At 38.6% G+C, this 19,736-nt stretch overlaps 1 long non-coding RNA gene across 2 annotated transcripts; it reads right to left on the bottom strand.

Annotated features, from left to right (window-relative positions):
- Positions 1-746: 746 nt before the first annotated feature.
- LOC102957699 lies at positions 747-19,723 on the bottom strand. 2 transcript variants are annotated; one of them, XR_445664.2, is made up of 5 exons: positions 19,219-19,723; positions 18,222-18,325; positions 17,973-18,078; positions 17,630-17,752; positions 747-3,023 (listed from the first exon to the last, which is right to left on the bottom strand). It is a non-coding gene; the product is annotated as an uncharacterized LOC102957699 (long non-coding RNA). The 2 variants fall into 2 exon arrangements; XR_006217906.1 differs by lacking the exon at positions 17,973-18,078.
- Positions 19,724-19,736: the final 13 nt, after the last annotated feature.

The following is a 19,736-nucleotide window of genomic DNA, read 5'->3' on the forward strand; positions in this document are numbered from 1 at the left end:
CCCATGCAGAAAGAGCCAAATGCAGAAAGTGAGGACTAATTTTAATGCCCAAGATCAGGAAAAGAGGTGGGATTTCAAACAAGAGGCAGGCAGGACCTGCCCAGAGGGTAAAGTGAGCCTGACATGGTGAGATAATAGTGGCACAGGAAAAGGAATGAGTCACTCTTTGCTAGTTGTGAAGGCAGGTGACCTAAGGAACACAGCAATATGGGTAAAGGGTAAGAGAGAAGTGAACGGATTCATACTGAAAAGAGCACGGAGGACCTAGATGCTCCTGTGTGGGAAAATAGCCTTGCACCCTCTCTGGTTTTCAAACAAGGAACCTAAAACACGTTTTACTCAATAACAATCCCCAGGATCCCAAGTGAGAGTTTAAAGTGCACGGCCCGTCTGGTACACTTGAGGTAGTGTGCCGTCATGTAATTGACCACATTGTTAAATTACGCATTGACAGATAGTCACCCTTAGCTAATGAATCGCCACAGTTTTGAAATCTTTCTCAAGCTGCAAACTGAGTGAAATATTTAAATATCAGGACATAGTCAACACGAAAGGCAAGACGAGTTTGTTCCAAGTGACCGCAGTTCAACCCTTGGGTAAATGAACTGTCCGCTGAGCTTCCAGCAGGTCACACTTTCTAGAAATTATAGTGTCTGTCATCTATACGCGAGATCCCTTCTTTTAACCTATTCTTGCTCATTTACTTTTCTTATACTTCAAAGATATAGAGTTTGAGCTTTTTTTTTTTTTTAATTTTTAATGCTTTTCTGTGATGCTCAATGGGATTCATTTGAATCAACAAACAGAACAGCTGTGATGTGCTGGGTGTTAGTGTCTCTGGCAACTGTTCAGACAACACCTGCCTGCAGGTTTGGGGATTAGCATTTTTTCACAATTCTTCCCTTTCACAGCTCAGACTATCATGCTTTCCTTTCTTTTTGATCTGCTCAGGAGTGCTGTCTATTTCAGCTCCTTTTCTCTGCAGTGAGTCAGAAATGGAATTCAACATTCTCGTTGTTCCCTTGCGTCCTATCATTCCTTCCTTTCTTCTGCAGTATCTCCACTGCTTGCCTGAGACTCCTGCGGGTGAAGTGCCTCCCTCTGAACCGCTGGAAACCTTTCTATCAGCACTTAATTACCGCCAATGTAATTTTACGTTAATTTGCCTCTTTCATCCACTAGACTCGGAGTCTCCTGAGAGCAGGAACTGGACCTTTTATGTATGTATCCTCTATAGCTACAACAGTGCCTGTCGTACAGAAGGTATTCAATAGACTTATGACTATTTATGAGTCCAGAGTGAGAGGTTTTAGAATGAGTTGTCTCCCTGCCATTTACTCACCTGAAATGGACAGAGCATTTCACCTTTTCCAACTTGTTTCCTTGTGTTAAATATAACAATACCATTCTCTTCTAATTATCGTATGAATGGAGATGAAGCCACGTAATGTGTTTTATAGATTGCAAAGTATATACGCATAGCATAAGTTACTGTGTTAACTCAAAGGTTTGGGGTCGACAATTAGAGGGAGGGTGTTTCAAACCAGTGGTTCTCAACCTTGAGTGATTTTGCCCTCTGGAGGACATTTGGCAATGTCTGGAGGCATATCCGGTCATCACATCTGGGTGGTGAGGGGTCTTGGTTACTGGCATCTTGTGGATAATGACCAGGAATGCTAAAAGCCCCCTACAACAAAGAATTCTCCACCTCAAATTGTCAATAAACCAAGGTTCAACACTGGTCCAAGCTTAAGCACATATAATGGGCAAAACACTTCCCGTAATATATTTGCCACTAGACAATTGTCTCAGTTTTAGCGTTTTATACTTCAATAGGGATCATTATATAATGCACTTATAACTATTGAAATAACTCCTTGTCTTTCACAATATAAATGTGTTTGCTTATTCTCTGTGTAATCTAGAAACAGTAATCTAACATATGGGAGAAATTTCTGGTGTCTTCTCCTTCCAGCCATATGGTAGACTTCTACTTTTCTAACCCTGTGGATGTAGACAGGCTTTCATGACTAGCACTCACCAATGCCCTGTAAACAGAAGATACGTGTGTCACTTCAGGGTTAAGCATTTAATAGCTGGTGCAAGACTGTTCAGTCTTCTCTTGCTCTGGTGTAGCGATTTCAGATGCAGAAGTTTATATGGCGATGACACCACCACATGGAAGCAGCATGGATCCCAATCATCATGTGGTGGGCAGCTGCCTAGAGCCTCGCCCAGATCCACATAGGATTCCACATGAGCAAAAAATAAACGTGTTCTAGGTTAAGACACGGCAGTTTGAGGGTTTTTGTTAATAAAGTTTAACTTAGACTTACTTGACCACCACACTAATGAAAGTAAAAACAGTATTGGTTGCATTGACATTTCATATTTAACCCGAACAATTCCTAAGATGGAATCAATAAATACGTTAATGTAGAATTGGTGGGAGATGGGAAAAGGAAATGATTGACCCAGTATCTTGCTTTTCAGAGTATCTCTATGTAATTATGACAACTATGCTGGGTCTGGCCTCACGGTTTTGTTTTCAAAGGGCCAGAGTCTGGAAATTTTGACTAAGTCATTTTGTTGATAGATCATCCTTCAACCACTAACACGTATTTAATTAATATGTAGCAAATCTTGAAACCTTCTTGATATTCTAATTGACTCAAAATGCCATAACCATATACATTGGACAACACATTACTGACTGAGACTTCATGGCCTTTGCTTCAAGGAAACTCCTAGGCAAATTAGTCTTGAATTCCAGGACTTTTTCTGTCAATTCAGCCGGATTGAATTTGCAAAGCTTGCCCTCTTGAGGCCAAACAGTTCCAATCGACAAATTATTATACCTGGATGATAGCAAATAGTCTACTTGCTCTTGAAGCTACTAACTGCTGAGTTCTGGAATAGGCAGCAATGCAGAGTGAAGAGTATGGACTCTGGAACCAGTTGTCCGGCTTTGTGTCTGGGACCTACCACCTCTTATCTGTGACATCTGAGGCCCATTCCTTCATCTGTAAAATACGAATAGTAAAAGTACCCATATTATGGAGATGTTCAGTTAAAGGTGTTGATAGATGTATAGGACTCAAAATAATATTTACTACAGAGCAAGTGTTCAAATAAAGTACATTTACATTGTCTGTAGTGACTCTGAACTAGTATCTGCACACAATTTCCTCAGAGTGTTACATACATGAACTAAACAAGAAGTTACTATTCTTTGAGGGGCACCAACTGAACATTTCAAAATATATTCAAAACAGATACATTCAACAGTTTAGAAATATGACATAATCTATGTTGAAATGTCCTATCTCCAACAAGATCTCCATCAAACCATGAAGACAATCCCACGAAGACATTTGGGTTTTGTTTGAAACATTAAGATTTGTAAATGTATCTTCACAAATGATGTTCTTAAATGGCTCTGAGAAAAGAGGTATTTGTTAAGTGTTCTTTCTCTCTTTTTTATTTCCTTTTAACGTTTCCGGGCAATCAAATCAACATTGCAATGACTAGTTTAGACATGAAAATCGTACTGCAGATAAAAAAAGCAGATAAATTTACTTTAAAAAATGGCCTTTGGTGGATTCAAAGAGGATTTTCAATTCAATATAGGAATTAGTCATAAAATTGATTACTGTACATTTTCTGGAAGATGGTGTCAATTGGCTCCGTGAAGAAATAGTTAAAAGTATATCCTGCTCCCACACAATAGTGGGACCTCCACACTAAGTCTGCCACACAAAATACAATCTCCTACAAACTAAGATGTTATCATTGTATTTGGCTCTTTGATCTCATGAATATTAGATTATCCTGCACAATGTGAAAACAGAAGGCCATGAAGAGAATTGTCAAAATTGGCTAGAATTTCATTTATGTTTTGCCAAGCTGTTCTGCATCAACTGTTGAAAATTATATAAAAATGAAACATGGAATTAAAATTATAATGGTTAAGTAGGAATACATAACCTATGGAAAAATATTGGGAAATTTAATTGTCTGATACTTTAAAAATTAATACATTTTTAATTACTTAAGATTATATTAATAATGGGGCACTTTGTGCTTTTGATCTCAATCATATCATGTTACTATAGACACTTAAGAAAAATGAGAGGCTGATAATTTAATCAGAAAGACACACAGAAAATCCACTTCGACATGTATAGCAAAGGACTTGCCAGGGACCACAGTACGAGCTACTCAATAGCCACTTAAAGCATGATTGATTTTTAGCATATTTTATGCATTGATAAAATGAACTGCATATTTATGAATATTATCTATATATCACTTTGTGAGGACAGCAGGGCATATATTTGAGCTCCATTTAGAGCTGCAAAAACGGAGACTGGAGAGTTGATGATCTCCTGAGGTCACATAAGAAACGGCAGAGGCAGAAATTGACCTAACCGTGCTAGATATGCTCTTTATCTATTCAAAGATCACAGAGTTAGTCAATGGAAGAAACTAGGATGTGAGCTCAGATCTTTGATTAGAGTCTAGTGCTCAATCGATATTCATTCATCAAATTTTTAATGAGTACCTGCTACATAGATATTGAATGTTGATGTTCTTAGAGTGACCAAGCCCAAGTCCCTGATTAGACTTTATAATGCAGAATGAGACACAAAGTACTAAATGTACATTATAATGCAGTGCCAAAGTGAGTGGGGTAACACAGGATGCTATTGCAGAGGAAATAAGGGGCTTCCTTCCTAGACTGGGAGAAGGGAAAAGAGGAAGTGTGGTTTAAGTTGAAAGCTGAAGGCTGTTAGGAACGAGACAAAGGAAGGGAGACGAAGGGGAAGGGGAATTCAGAGTAAGTGCCCCAAGAAAAAAGAGAACATGTCATCTTAGGAAAAAAGGATGGATTTCAGCAATGACTAAAAGAGACAGTATGAGTGGAAGTCGAGATGTTGAGAAGCAACAAATGTCATCTTACAAACTGAACTTCGTGTGGAAACACTCATGATTTTTTTAAATGTTTTATTTTTGAGACAGAGGGAGACAGAGCGTGAGCAGGAGAGGGGCAGAGAGAGAGCGAGACACAGAATCCGAAGCAGGCGCCAGGCTCCGAGCTGTCAGCACACAGCCGGACTTGGGGATTGAACTCACAAACCGCGACATCATGACCTGAGCTGAAGTCGGACACTCAACCGACTGAGCCACCCAGGCGCCCCAGAAACACTCATGATTTTTAAACAGGGTTGAGACACAATTTAGTTTGAATTCTGGTTAAACATGGCATATTGAATGCATGTATTTACCTCCATTTGCTCCTAAAAGTCCAGTAACATGACAACAGATGAATTTAAAAGCTAAGTGGTGCCTGGGTGGCTCAGTCAGTTAAGCATGTGACTTTGGCTCAGGTCATGATCTCATGGTTCCTTAGTTTGAGCCCTGTGTCAGGCTCTGTGATGACAGCTCAGAGTCTAGAGCCTGCTTTGGATTCTGCATCTCCCTCTATCTCTCTGCTCCTCTCCTACTCACGCTCTGTCTCCCTGTCTCAAAGGTAAACAAACATTAAAAAAAAAAAAGTTAAAAAAACCCAAATCAAATAGACTGAAAAAGGAGACAAGAGGAAATGAGAAATGGCTACAAATATTTTGAAAATGGAAAGCATACCAGAAGTGGTAATTGACATAGCAGAGCTGAGAATGCAGAAATCTAGGCACTTGTAAGAGAGATGCTTATGAGAAACTATGCAATGTAGAAGGTAGACCTGGAAAGACTTAGGAGCCTGCAGGTAAAGATTCTTTTGAGGGCAATGAGGTAAACTCTGAGCAGTTTAAAGTTAGTTTAATATCACTTCAAAGTTCAGTTACTTGATGAGATCCTCTCTGCAAGTCTGTACAACATGTTACCATTCACCTGCCTATAGAATCCATAGGGTTTGCTATCAGGAGGAATTACATGGAAGGGGATACCAAGCATGGTGTAATGAAGGGCAAAGTGACGAGGTGGGTGGGGAACATCTGCAGGCTGAACATGGAGACTTCTGTGCTCTCTAACTAGCAATGAGGCTTATAGCTCTCAGAAAGGAGACTGAGAAATTATTTTCTGGAAAATGTGAGCAACCAAAGAGAAAAGCACTGCAGACGCTGAGTTGGAGAGGGTCAACAAAGTAGTAGCTGGGTCTCCCATCCAATCATCCAATGGTGAAACTCACCAGTCAATAATCCCTATTCATGCTCAAAGAATTCCACTAATGATGGTGTCTCACTCTTGAATCAATGAAATATCAGGAGACATTGAAATATAGCCTCCAGTATGTAAGCCAGAGACATAATAAAGATTAAAAACACTCCAAGAGAAATGTAGAAAATTTAGAAAAAATTTGGGAGAAAAATAGAGAAAAAAAAAGATCAATTTTTCAGGCAGGTATGAGAAAATATTTTTTTGTTTAAAATAAAATGGTGCTATTAGAAAAAAAAATGGTGCTATTAGAAAAAAAATGGTGCTATTTAGAAAAAATTTGGGAGAAAAATAGAGAAAAAAAGATCAATTTTTCAGGCAGGTATGAGAAAATATTTTTTTGTTTAAAATAAAATGGTGCTATTAGAAAAAAAATGGTGCTATTGGAAAAAAAGAATAAAGAACCAGAAGAATTCTTGGAGGTAACATATATAATTGCAAAAAAATCAATAGGAAATCATTGAGGAAGAATAACCTCACTAAAAAATGAAATATAAGTGTGAGAAGTTGGATTATTTTTTAGAAAATATCTCCTCCTTTCCCCCACAGAGTAGAGGATATTCTCCCACTCTACTGATGTTGAGTTAGAACCACAAGGCCGAAAGATGTACGTAGAAGTGACAGTGTGCTGTTTCTAAACGAAAGTCTTAAGTGGCACACGAGTTTCTATTTGGCTTCTTGAACATCTGCCTGTTGAGAAGCCACTGGTCCAAGGAAGATGAGAAATACACATGGCAAATAACCCTGATCTGCCAAGCCCAAGTGACTCTAGCCAAACCTTGCAGAGCCCCAGTCAACTAGAGACCAGTGAGCAATAAACAAACAAACAAACAAACAAATAAATGCTTTTTTGTGACACTGAGCTCTAGAGAATTTTATTACACAGCATTATTGCAGTAATAACGAAAATAATATAAGACAAAAATATAAAAGTCAAAACAAACAAACAGGACTCAATCCAAGAGTTTAAACAGCCAGATAATAGATATTTCACAAAGAGAGAACCAAAAACATTTTAGGGGAGAACATAGGAAAGAAACAATACATGAAAAATTCCCAGGATTGAATGACATAAATTTCTATATTCAAAGAGCTCAGTGGGGATGCCTGGCTGGCTCAATCGGTTAAGCGTGGGACTTGGGCTCAGGTCATGATCTCACGGTTTGTGAGTTCAAGCTCTGCATCAGGCTCTGCTCTGACAGCTGAGAGCCTGGAATCTGCATTAGATTCTGTGCTCCCTCTCTCTGCCCCTCCCCCATTTGCACTCTGTCTCTGTCTCTCTCAAAAATAAATAATAAACATTTAAATTTTTTTAAAAAATAAAATAAAAGAGCCCAATGAATACAAACAGATCTACACCAAGGAAGATCTGATGAAATTTCAGAATATCATGGATAAAGAGAAGGATTAAAACTTCCAGACAAAATAAATAGGCTACATATGAAAAACAGTCAACCACAATGGAATTGGTCTTAATAAGGTAATACTGAAAGCAAAAACTCAATAAACAAATGCTTTTGAAATTAAAATTGAGAAGGTAAAGATTCTAAGCTAGAATCATGGAACTATTCAAACATTAAATCAAATATGAGGGTAAAGTAATAGTATTTTCAGTCATGTAAGCACTCAAAATTATTTACTTTCAAAACCTTTTTTCCAGAAAGTTATTAAAGAATATGAGAATAAGATGAGGTAGACTTGAGATCAAAGAAGTGAGAGCTCCAACATATTAGAAGAAAAAAATTCAGAATTATGGCAAGAGAAAGTTCTAGAACAACAGCTGTGCAGCCAGCCCAAGATTTCAGTCCCAATTAGAGAAAGACAATGAAAGGCTTTAGGAGGAATATCTTCATGGAAAATAATACAGCCAACAGCCTAATAGTTTACCTAACATACTTGACAATCTTACTAGAGATTTTATAGGTCTTTTTGAGAGCTTGGAGGACATAAAGCAGAAACATAAGGCAGAAAAAGTGAAATGAGACATTACTTTTATAGTAAAACACAAGATCCCTTTGAAGGATTGAAGTTTCCATAAAGTACCTTTGTACGCATACAGTATTTTTTTACTGCATGTTTGAATTATATGTACTGCATGCCTTTGTTTGGATTTCCTCAGAAGCTGGCTCAAAGATAATGTTTCAAATGTAAGTAGCTTATTTGGGAAGTAAAGGAAACACTGGGAGGAGAAAGGGGAGGTGAGAGGAAGGAAAAGAAGCTCACAAAGTAAGAGGGAAACCAAAGGCAACTGCAAATTGTTCTCCGTACCCATAAAAATAATTTTGAAACCTAGTTTTTTCACTCAACCTTGTATTTTTAAGCTATCTCTACATATCCATGTAGTATTTCGCTTACCTTTATCTCCTGTATGTTAACCCACTATCTAAATAAATCATAGCTGGGGTGCCTGAGTGGCTCAGTGTGTTGATCACCCAACTCTTGGTTTTAGCTCAGGTCATGATCTCATGGTTCCTGAGTTGGAGCCCTGCTGTCAGTGCAGAGCCTGCTTGGGATTCACTCTCTCCCTCTCTCGCTTCCTCTCTCTCTTTCAAAATAAATAAACTTTAAAAATGTTACAAAAAATTAATAAATCATAGCTTATTTACTCATTCTTTTTGTTCCTGCCTTTCCCGATTACACTGAATGATGCAATATTTTTGCCCATGACTCCTTGTGAATATTTGTAAAAGATTGGGTTTTGTTTTATGTTTTTAGCACTGATGTTGGGTTATTAGGTGTGATAGGTTAATTTTTTATGTATGTATGTATGTACTTAGGTAGGTAGGTAGGCTTCACACCCAGCGCAGAGCCCAACACGGGACTTGAACTCAAGATCCTGAGATCAAGAGTCAGATGCCCAACTGACTGATCCACCAGGCACCCTATAGGTGTGATGGCTAATTTTATGAGTCAGCTCGTCTAGGATACGATACCCGGATATCCGGATGCTGCTGTGAAGGTATTTTTTTGGATGAGATGGACATTGAAATCAGTAGACTTTGAGTAAAGCAGATTACTCTCCATAAGGTAGTTGAGCCTCATCCAAGCAGTTGAAAACCTTAAGAAAGAGCCCTACTTACCATCAGCAGCTGGCCTTCAGAGTTGAGCAGCAACCCTTAATTCTTTCCTGGTCTCTATCCTGCTAGCCTACCCTGCATATTTCTGACTTGCTAGTGTTTATAATCATTGTATAAGACATCTCTTTAAAATAAAGGAATTCCTCTTTAGATCTACAAATTAGAGATTAGAGATATGTGTGTCTTTATATTTATGTAAACACTGTCAGAAAGCAAACATTTCCTGTCCCCTTCAGGTTCCTTCTAGCCAGACTAAGAATCAAATTGACATGAGACATTAGAAAATCAAGTTTGCTCTTATATGTATGGGGAATCCACGAAGATCTGGAAATTCCAAAGACCGTCAAAGACAGTCAGGCAAAATGAGATATATATGTCATTCTGAATGAAGGAGAGTGGGGCAGGGGTCTGGAACTTCAAAGGGAAGGAATGCAACTCACAGGAAGATGAAAAAATAAATGCTTGTTAAACAAATGTTCGCTGGGTCCCTCAGAAACAATGGGACAGACAGAACTTGAACAAAACCGACCTTGCTAGGTCCCTCCCTGTCTACCATACCTAGTTCATAGGATAATGTAGTTATCTATGGTGATAGTGCTCTTTTTGGAGCAGGTCCTCTATCTAAATTCTTTTTAGGCTATTGTGGGAAAGGCAAAGAATTTTTCCTGAAACTCCTGGGTTTTGATTGCTTCTTAACTCAAAATCATCTTCATGCCAAAGCGACCCATCTTGGGGCAGCCTGCTGTGGGCCCCTATAACACATGCACATCCTACTGAGTCTGTTTCTTCAGAGAACTCTTCTGATACATCTAGTGAGTACACATAGAACTTTACCAGATATTGCCAAAATGTTCTACAAATATTCTAGGATTTTTACATTCTCATCATCAGTTAGGAGAAGGATCATTTCTTCACATTACTACCAGCATTTAACTTTGTCACACTATAATAGTTTTGACCAATGTGATGATTGTGAAATATTATCTTGTTATTTTATTTTGTATTTTTTTCACTGCTATTATTTCTTGATTTAGAAGCTTTTCATATATCCCATTTGGTCATTCGTATATAAGCTTCTTTAAAAAAACACATTAATTTTTTTAAATAAACTTTCATCAGTGTTTTGATTTACAAAGAAAAAATTACACAAGTGAAAAGTGTAGAATTGGATGAATTATCACTAAACAATTCCACCACAGCTATCATCTAGGATTTAGATTCTAGATTTGAAAAAATCAAACACTGCCAAAACCTAGAATGTTCCTTCTGAATACTCCACCCTTTCTTTTCGCCAAATAATAAACACTATCCTGAATGCTAATCTTATTGTTTAGTCTTACTATTTTATAGAAGTGGAACCAGACCACACGAACTAGATTGAGTCTGGTTTCCTTTCCTCAACCTGTCTGTGAGGTCAGTCCATGCTGCAGAACAGATTGATAGGTGATCATTTTCACTGCTGCTGCATCGTTCATTGCATAACTACACAAAAATGTATTTCTCTAATCTGTTGTTGCTTAACATAGGATGATATCAGAAAACTTATTGCATGTTTTTTCAGTGCACACAAGTGCGTACCTAGCAGTAGAAATGTGTACCTTTACTTCAGCAGATGAAAGTTCTCCATATGGAGGTGCCTGGATGGCTCAGTCGGTTCAGTGACTCTTGATTTGGGCTTAGGTCATGATCTCCTGGTCCCTGAGTTTGAGCCCTGAATTGCACTGTGCACTCACAAGGTGGAGTTTGCTGGGGATCCCCTCTCTCTTTCCCTTTCTCTTTCTCTTTCTCTTTCTCTTTCTCTTTCTCTTTCTCTTTCTCTTTCTCTTTCTCTTTCTCTTTCTCTTTCTCTTTCTCTCTTTCTCTTTCTCTCTCTCTCTCTCTCTCTCTCTCTCTCTCTGCCCTGCTTGCTTTCTCTCTCTCTCTCAAAAATAAATAAATGGACTTAAAAAAAAAAAACAAGCAAAAAACTTCTCCATATAGTTGTACAAGTTTTCACTCCCAACTGCAATACATGTGAGCTCTGGGGCCTCTATAGTTTTGCCAACAATTGGTACTATCAGCGCTTTTTTTTAAATGTTTATTTATTTTTGAGAGAGACAGAGACAGAGAGAGAGAGAGAGAGAGAACAAGCAGGGGAGGAGCAGAGAGAGGAAGACACAGAATCGGAAGCAGGCTCCAGGCTCCAAGCTGTCAGCAAAGAGCCTGATGCGGGGCTTGAACCCATGAACCATGAGATCATGACCTGAGTTGAAGTTGGATGCTTAACTGACTGAGCCACCCAGGTGGCCACCCCGACACTTTTTAATTTTAGCCAATCTATGAAGTGTGAAAAGATTGATTTGTGGTCTAAATGATCACTTCCCTGCTGACTGATGAGACTGATCACATTTGCATATGTTTGTTGGCTATTTGGATCCTCTTTGTTTTTGTTTATTTATTTTGAAAGAGAAAGAAAGCATGAGCAGCACATGAAGGGGCAGGGGAAGGGGAGAGGCAGAGAGAGGGAGAGCAAGAATCCCAAGCAGGCCCCTCGCTCTCAGCACAGAGCCAGATGCAGGGCTCAATCTCACAAACTGTGAGATCATGACCTGAGCAGAAATCAAGAGTGAGAAACTCACCCAATCGAGCCACCCAGGCACCCCTATTTGGAGCCTGTTTTTATGAAGTATCTTTACAAGTCTTGTTCTCCCATTCTTCTATTTTGTCATATGTATGTTCTTAATGAGTTTTATAAATTATTTACATATTTCCAATTTGAGTTTTTTGTTTTTATTGTGTAGTAAATATATTTCCCTACTCTGTTAACTTACGTTTTACTCTCTTACTGGCTTATTTAAGAGAAAAATTTAAATGTTATGTAGTTTAACTTAGCATAATTTCCTTTATAACTGTCAGTTTTGTTATTGTTTAAAAAATCCTAACTTATCCTGAAATCATAAAGATATCCTCTTTTGTCATGTTCTATAATGGTATTGCCTGAAATAGAACTACCATATGATCTAGCAATTCCGTTTCAGGGAATATTTCTAAAGGAAATGAAAAGAAATACCTACATTTATTGTAGTATTATTCAGAAGAGCCAAAATGAGGACATAATCTAAGTGTCCATCAATGGATGATTGGATAAAGATAATGTCACACGCACACACACACACACATACACACACATTCAGCCATGAGAAAGAAGGAAATCTTGCCATTTGCGACAATATGGTTGGATCTTGGGGGCATTATGTTAAGTGAAATAAGTCAGGCAGGAAAAGACAAATACTGCTTGGTATCGTTTATATGTGAATTCTAAAAAAGCCAAACTCCTAGAAACAGAGTAGAATAGTAGTTATGAGGGAGTATAAAGGTATAAACTCAAAAGGTATAAACTCCCAGCTATAAGAAGAATAAGTCCTGGGGATCTAATGCACTGCATGATGACTATCATTAACAATTCTGTATTATATACTTGCAAGTTGCTAAGAGAGTAAATCCTAAATGTTCTCACCACAGAAAAAGAAATGGTAATTATGTGAAGTGATGGAGATGTTTCCTAATGCTACAGAAGTAATCCTTTTTCAATATATAAGTTTATCAGCTCAGCACGTCATATATCTTAAACCTACACAATGTTATATGGTTTTTTTTTTTTTTTTGCCTATTTTTGTTTTAACTGGAGGCTCAGATGCCACAATGTTATATGTTAACTTTATCTCTGTAAAAGGGGGGGGGAATTGCTGCAGTGATAGAAATGATCTTTATCTACGTCAAACCGTTACCATAGCCATTAAACACACGTGGCTGTTGAGCCCTGGAAGTATAGCTAGTGACTGAGGGAATACTTTCAAACTTTAACTTTAATTAATTGAAATATAAGTTGCTACATGTGGCCAGTGGCTGCCGTATTGAATAGAAATCACTCAGTTACGTCCTCGGACTACAGTAGGATTAAACTAGAAACCAGTAACATAAAGATAGCTGGGAAATCCCAAAATATTTGGAAATTAACATAATTTCTAATAATACATGGGTCAAAGGAGTATCAAGATAAACTTAAAATTTACTTTGAACTAAATTAAAGAAACTCCAGTTTATCAAACTATGGAATGCAATGAAAGGCGGGCTTAGAAGTAAATGTATAGCACTAAATTCATGTTTGAAAAGAAGAAAGTTCTAAAACCTAATCTTCTTAAAAAGCTTCTGCACAACAAAGGAAACAATCAACAAAACTAAAAGGCAACCAACGGAATGGGAAAAGATATTTGCAAATGACATATCAGACAAAGGGCTAGTATCCAAAATCTATAAAGAGCTCACCAAACTCCACACCCGAAAAACAAATAATCCAGTGAAGAAATGGGCAGAATAAAAATGGGCAGAAAACATGAAGAGACACTTCTCTAGAGAAGACATCTGGATGGCCAACAGGCACATGAAAAGATGCTCAACGTCGCTCCTCATCAGGGAAATACAAATCAAAACCACACTCAGATATCACCTCACGCCAGTCAGAGTGGCCAAAATGAACAAATCAGGAGACTATAGATGCTGGAGAGGATGTGGAGAAACGGGAACCCTCTTGCACTGTTGGTGGAAATGCAAACTGGTGCAGCTGCTCTGGAAAACAGTGTGGAGGTTCCTCAAAAAATTAAAAATAGACCTACCCTATGACCCAACAGTAGCACTGCTAGGAATTTACCCAAGGGATACAGGAGTACTGATGCATAGGGGCACTTGTACCCCAATGTTTATAGTAACACTCTCAACAATAGCCAAATTATGGAAAGAGCCTAAATGTCCATCAACTGATGAATGGATAAAGAAATTGTGGTTTATATACACAAGGGAATACTACATGGCAATGAGAAAGAATGAAACATGGCCCTTTGTAGCAACGTGGATGGAACTGGAGAGTGTTATGCTAAGTGAAATAAGTCATACAGAGAAAGACAGATACCATATGTGTTCACTCTGATGTGGATCCTGAGAAACTTAACAGAAACCCATGGGGGAGGGCAAGGGAAAAAAAAAAAAAGAGGTTAGAGTGGGAGAGAGCCAAAGCATAAGAGACTGTTAAAAACTGAGAACAAACTGAGGGTTGATGGGGGGGTGGGAGGGAGGGGAAGGTGGGGGATGGGTATTGAGGAGGGCACCTTTTGGGATGAGCACTGGGTGTTGTATGGAAACCAATTTGACAATAAATTTCATATATTAAAAAAATAAAAAAATAATAATCAAAAAAAATAAAACCTAATCTTCTACCTCAGCAAGCTAGGTAAAGTAAATGAAGCCTAAGGTAAATAGAAAAACTTAATAATAAAAATTATAGTGGAAAACAATGAAATCAAAGGGGAAAAGTTAATAAAACCAAGTTGTTTTCTTAAAACGAACAAACAACAAAATCCATACATAGAGCCTCATTAACCAAGGAAAAAGTAGACAAATGGCTAATATGCAAAATGAAAAAGGAGTCATCACTATCACTACAGAGCCCGTGAAAAGAATAAGAAAAGAATATTATAAACAACTTTATGGCTACAAATTTGATAGCTTAAATTAAATGGACCATTTCCTTATACCAACCCTCACAGGGATAATTGGATAACTTGAATATATGTCTATCTATTAAAGAAATTGAATCAATAGTTCATAAACTTCCAAAAAATAGAGCACCAGACCTATGTAATTTCACTGGTGAATTCCACTAAATGTTTAAAGAAAAAATAATGCAAGGTCTTCACAATCTTTTACAGAAAATAGCAGCAGAAGGAACACTTCCTATCCCTTCCTATAAATTCAGAATTATCCTAATACCAATCCAGATAAACTGATATAAAGAAATAATTGAATAAGGGCACTGCGGCTCAGTCGGTTGAGCATCTGACTTCGGCTCAGGTCATGATCTCATGGTTCGTGGGTTCGAGCCCAGCATCGGGCTTTGTGTTGACAGCTCAGAGCCCAGAACCTGTTTCAGATTCTGTCTCCCTCTCTCTATGCTCCTCTCCCACTCGCGCTCTGTCTCCGTCTCAAAAATAAATAAACGTTAAAAAAAAAAAAAAAGAAATGACTGAATCAATAAATGAGAGAGAAGAGACAAATCTACCATGTAGAAGAATTCCAAAGGATTTATGTAGCGATTGTACCCTAAAGGCTGTGGCACGGAACTCCCCACTCCCTAAGTGCTGGCTGTTCACAGTGATTTCATTCCAAAAAGAACACTATGGAAAGGGAGGGGGTGGGGAACAAACAGCCTTAGATTGGAGAAATTTGACATGTTACCTCAGCCAAGTGGTCTAGATCAACATCGACAGCGTTGACACGTTGATTGTATATACCCTTGACGTGACATGAGAGTGGCACTTCTCTGTGGTCTTCCTCCCCAGACCCATAACTGTTATCATGAGGAACATGTCAGAGAAGCCCAACTGAGGCACAGTCGACAAAATACCTAGCCAGGACTCCTCAAAATTGTCAATCGAGGCCATTAGAAACATGGAAAGTCTGAGAAACTGTCAAAGCTGAAGAAGGCTACGTGCAATGTGGTACCCTGGCTGGGATCCCAGAACAGAAAAAGGGCATTAGGTCAAAACTAGGACATCTGAATAAAGCAGGGACTTTATTAGTTGTATAAATGTTGGTTCATTAATTGTGGCAAGCGTACCATAACTAATATATTTGCAACAAGGGAAACCAGATATGAGGTATATAGGAACTCTCTGTACTATCGTTGAACTTTTTTGTAAATCTAATACTATTCTAAAGCAAAAAGCCCATTAAACTAAATTAATGGGGATATGCTGAAAACTTTCTCTCAAAAACTGGGTTGCCTACTATCTCCATTTTTATTCAAAATCATATTGGAAGCCCTAGCCTGTGAATTGAAATATGAAAAAGGAATAAAATATATAAGAGTTGGAAAGTCAGAAAAAAACAATATGTTTCTATACATTAAAAAAATGCCAACTCTGTGGGGCGCCTGGGTGGCTCAGTCGGTTAAGCATCCGACTTCGGCTCAGGTCATGATCTCACAGTCTGTGGGTTCAAGCCCCGCATCGGGCTCTGTGCTGACAGCTCAGAGCCTGGAGCCTGCTTCCGATTCTGTGTCTCCCTCTCTCTCTGTCCCTCCCCTGCTCATGCTCTGTCTCTCTCTGTCGCAAAAATAAATAAAAACATTAAAAAAAAAATTTAAAAAAAAATGCCAACTCTGTAAGTTAATTTTTAGAATTATCATAGTCATTGAAGCTAAATTCATTCTCCACAAATGTTTTATTTTCATTGTTATAAATCAACTATAAACAATTCAAGAACTTGACATATTATTGTAAGATATTAAGACATACATTAATGCTAGATATACCACATCAATATTTTTGAAGACTGAGTATTTTCAATTCTTCTTAAATTAATCTATGAATTCAATGTAATTCCAATAAAAGTCTCAGCAGGTGTGTTTGTGAAAACTGAGACGTCAATGCTAAGATTTATCTGGAAATGTAAAGGAACAAGAATGGCTATAGCAAACTTGAAAAAGAATTACAAAATGAGAGGATTTGACTTGCCTGAAAAGATTTATAATAAAGCTATAGTAGTTAACACACATAAGAATGGGTCCAAGTATAGACACATAGACTGGTGGAAGGAGAGAGTGAAAACAGACCTTTTCTTTCTTTTCTTTTTAATGTTTATTTGTTTATTTTGAGAGAGAGAGGGCAGAGGAAGGGCAGAGAGTGAGAGGGAGAGAGAGGATCCCAAGCAGGCTCCGTGATGTCAGCACAGAGCCACACGTGGGGCTAGAACTCACAAACTGTGAGATCATGAGCTGAACCCAAACCAAGAGTCAGATGCTTAACCCACTGAGCCACCCGGGAACCCAGAACAGACCCATTCTCATAGGAGCACTTGAATTAAGACCAAGGAGGTGAATATTTCTGCATCAGTTGGTTATTTGTGTGGGGGAAACAAATGACACTTGATATCTACTTTCAATATTTCCTTTAGAACAGTCCTGCTGATTAGCTTTTATTCTTCATTCAATGATCACTCACTACATGGCATTTTTCTCTAGTTTTCTTTGTAAAATCTGCATCTATCTGAAATTATCTCATTTGATTGCTTTTTAATATTCTACCTAGCTTCCACTACAATATAAAGTCCTTGAGAGTAAGAATCTTGTCCATTCTACTCACTGTTGTACTTGGAGTATCTAGAACATTTCTTGGCACGATCATAAGCTTTCTATATAAAAAGCATTTCTAAATAAACGAATGTGTAAATCTGCCAGGGAAATTCGGAGTGAAAAGAGCAGGTAATCCGCTGACCCAGCATTTGAATGATGAGGAGGAGTTTACCTGGGAGAGTCTTGGATGAGGTAATGGTTTGGAACATATTCCAGATAAAGAGCATAGTAAGTATGAAAGGTTCGATGAATGTGTGAAAGCATCACTGGGGGATTTTCCAAGCAGGCCATTCCTCTGTGTAGCAAATGGAAATGTTAAAGAGTCATTTACTCAGTCACAAGTCTCAGATTACTTGTATTATTTTCTTTTCATTTGATAGATGAAAAACACTTGCTTCCACACTGAAATACCAGCCCAGGATTCTGAAGACTTCTCCATTTGCCCAACCCAACTCTCAGCCTTTTCCAGTTTGGGGTTGCATGAGCGGATGTTATTCGGCACTTATTTACATTACCTGGTATTATTTTTAAGTCAGTAGTTCTGCAAGTCAAGTGCATGCCACGCTCATCTCATTTTTTTTTGTTTGTTTGTTTTTAAATATAGCTTCCTGGGCTCTCCTTCTGAAAGATTAAGCCAGAATGTCTGAGTAAGCTCACTAGCCAGCTCCCTAGATGTCTTAGTCTGGGCTGATACAACAAATTACTATCATAATTACTGCAACATTAACCTAGAGTGAGTGGCTTAAACAACAAACATTTCTCACAGTTCTGGAATCTGAGAAGTCCAAGTTCAAGGTGTCAGCAGATTCAGTTTCCGGTGAAATCCACTTCCTGGGTTACAGGCCTGTGTTTTCTTTCTGTGTCCTCACTGGGTGGAAGGGGAGAGAGCTTTCTGAAGCCCCTTTCATAAGGGCACTGATCTCATTCATGAGAGCTCTACCTGCATGACCAAATCACCTTCTGTCCACCTCCTAACACCATTATTTTGGGGGTTAGGATTTCAACATACAAATGTCGGGGATTACATGTAGTCTATAACTTCAGGAATGCAGAGCAAATGTGCTAACGACTAAATTCTCATCTAAATCCTGCTAACCAAAGTGTGGTCCACTCAAACCATTCACATCACCTGGGAACTTATTTGAAATTCTGAATCTCGGCCCCCACCCCACATGTACTCAATCAGAATCAGCTTTCCCAAGATCCTAGATGATTCATATGCACTTTTAAGTTTGAGAGGCATGCACCGATCTAAACCACTGTGCTCCTACACTTAAGGCGTCAGCATCACCCGGGAACTTGTTCGAATGCAAATTAGCTGACTGCACCCCAGTTCTGGGGGACCAGAACCCCTCTGGGGGTAGGCATAGCCATTTGTCTTAACAAACTCTTAACACTCAAGTTTGAGAAGCACTGGATTCGAGCCATTTTCCTGCTTTTAGCTGTGACCATTTTTAACTTTAAGCCATTTGCCGCCTATGAGTTTTAGCACCACAATTCTATTTCTAATGTCAGTGGGAACCTAAGAGAGTTAGAGAAGGAGGAACCTGTAAAAATCTATGGCGATATGTATGTATGGAACAATATGCTGCACTTATGGCAATAAATAGAGGATTTCCTCTTTCCTCAAGCTGGAGACATATTGAAAGGACTCTCTAGTTGGGTGAACATACAAGCCATATGCTGGCAGGCCATAAAACTTGTTTAAAGACATATCCATGCTTTTTTCAATAGCTATTTTAGTAAAGGTTTTACTCCCACCTTGATGTCTAAATTTTAAGACGCCTCCACCTCTGAAAAACATTTTTCAAAGATTGTCAGATTATAGCAGAGTGAACAGCTTCTTTAGTTTATTTCAGGACGCTGCCAGAGCATTGTCGGCTCCAGGTGTTTCTAAATATTACGGGTGGGGGGCTTCCCTCGCTTTTATAAACACAGCAAGGCAAAGCTTCCTATCTTTGTTCTTTAAATAAAAGCCCTCAAAACTACCTATTACTTCTCAATCAATTCCTGGGGTTTATGTCACAGCCTCTGGTAGCTGAAGGCTTAAATAAGATTGTTTTACAGATCCTCGGTCTTCTTCAGACCCACTCCTTCATTTAAATACTAAAGCGTTATAAGTCCTTTGCCAAGTTCAGAGTCGATCTGCCATTCCCTTTCCCAAGCGGCCGCAAGAGAGAAATCGCAGGCGGGAACTCCAGGTGTTAAACCCTCTGGGGGCAGAGGCTGGAAGGAGGTTTAACCCCCGGCCAGAGCGGCGCCCCCGGACCACTACCCCC

Source organism: Panthera tigris, chromosome B2 (genome assembly GCF_018350195.1).
Source record: "Panthera tigris isolate Pti1 chromosome B2, P.tigris_Pti1_mat1.1, whole genome shotgun sequence".
Lineage (NCBI taxonomy): Eukaryota > Metazoa > Chordata > Mammalia > Carnivora > Felidae > Panthera > Panthera tigris.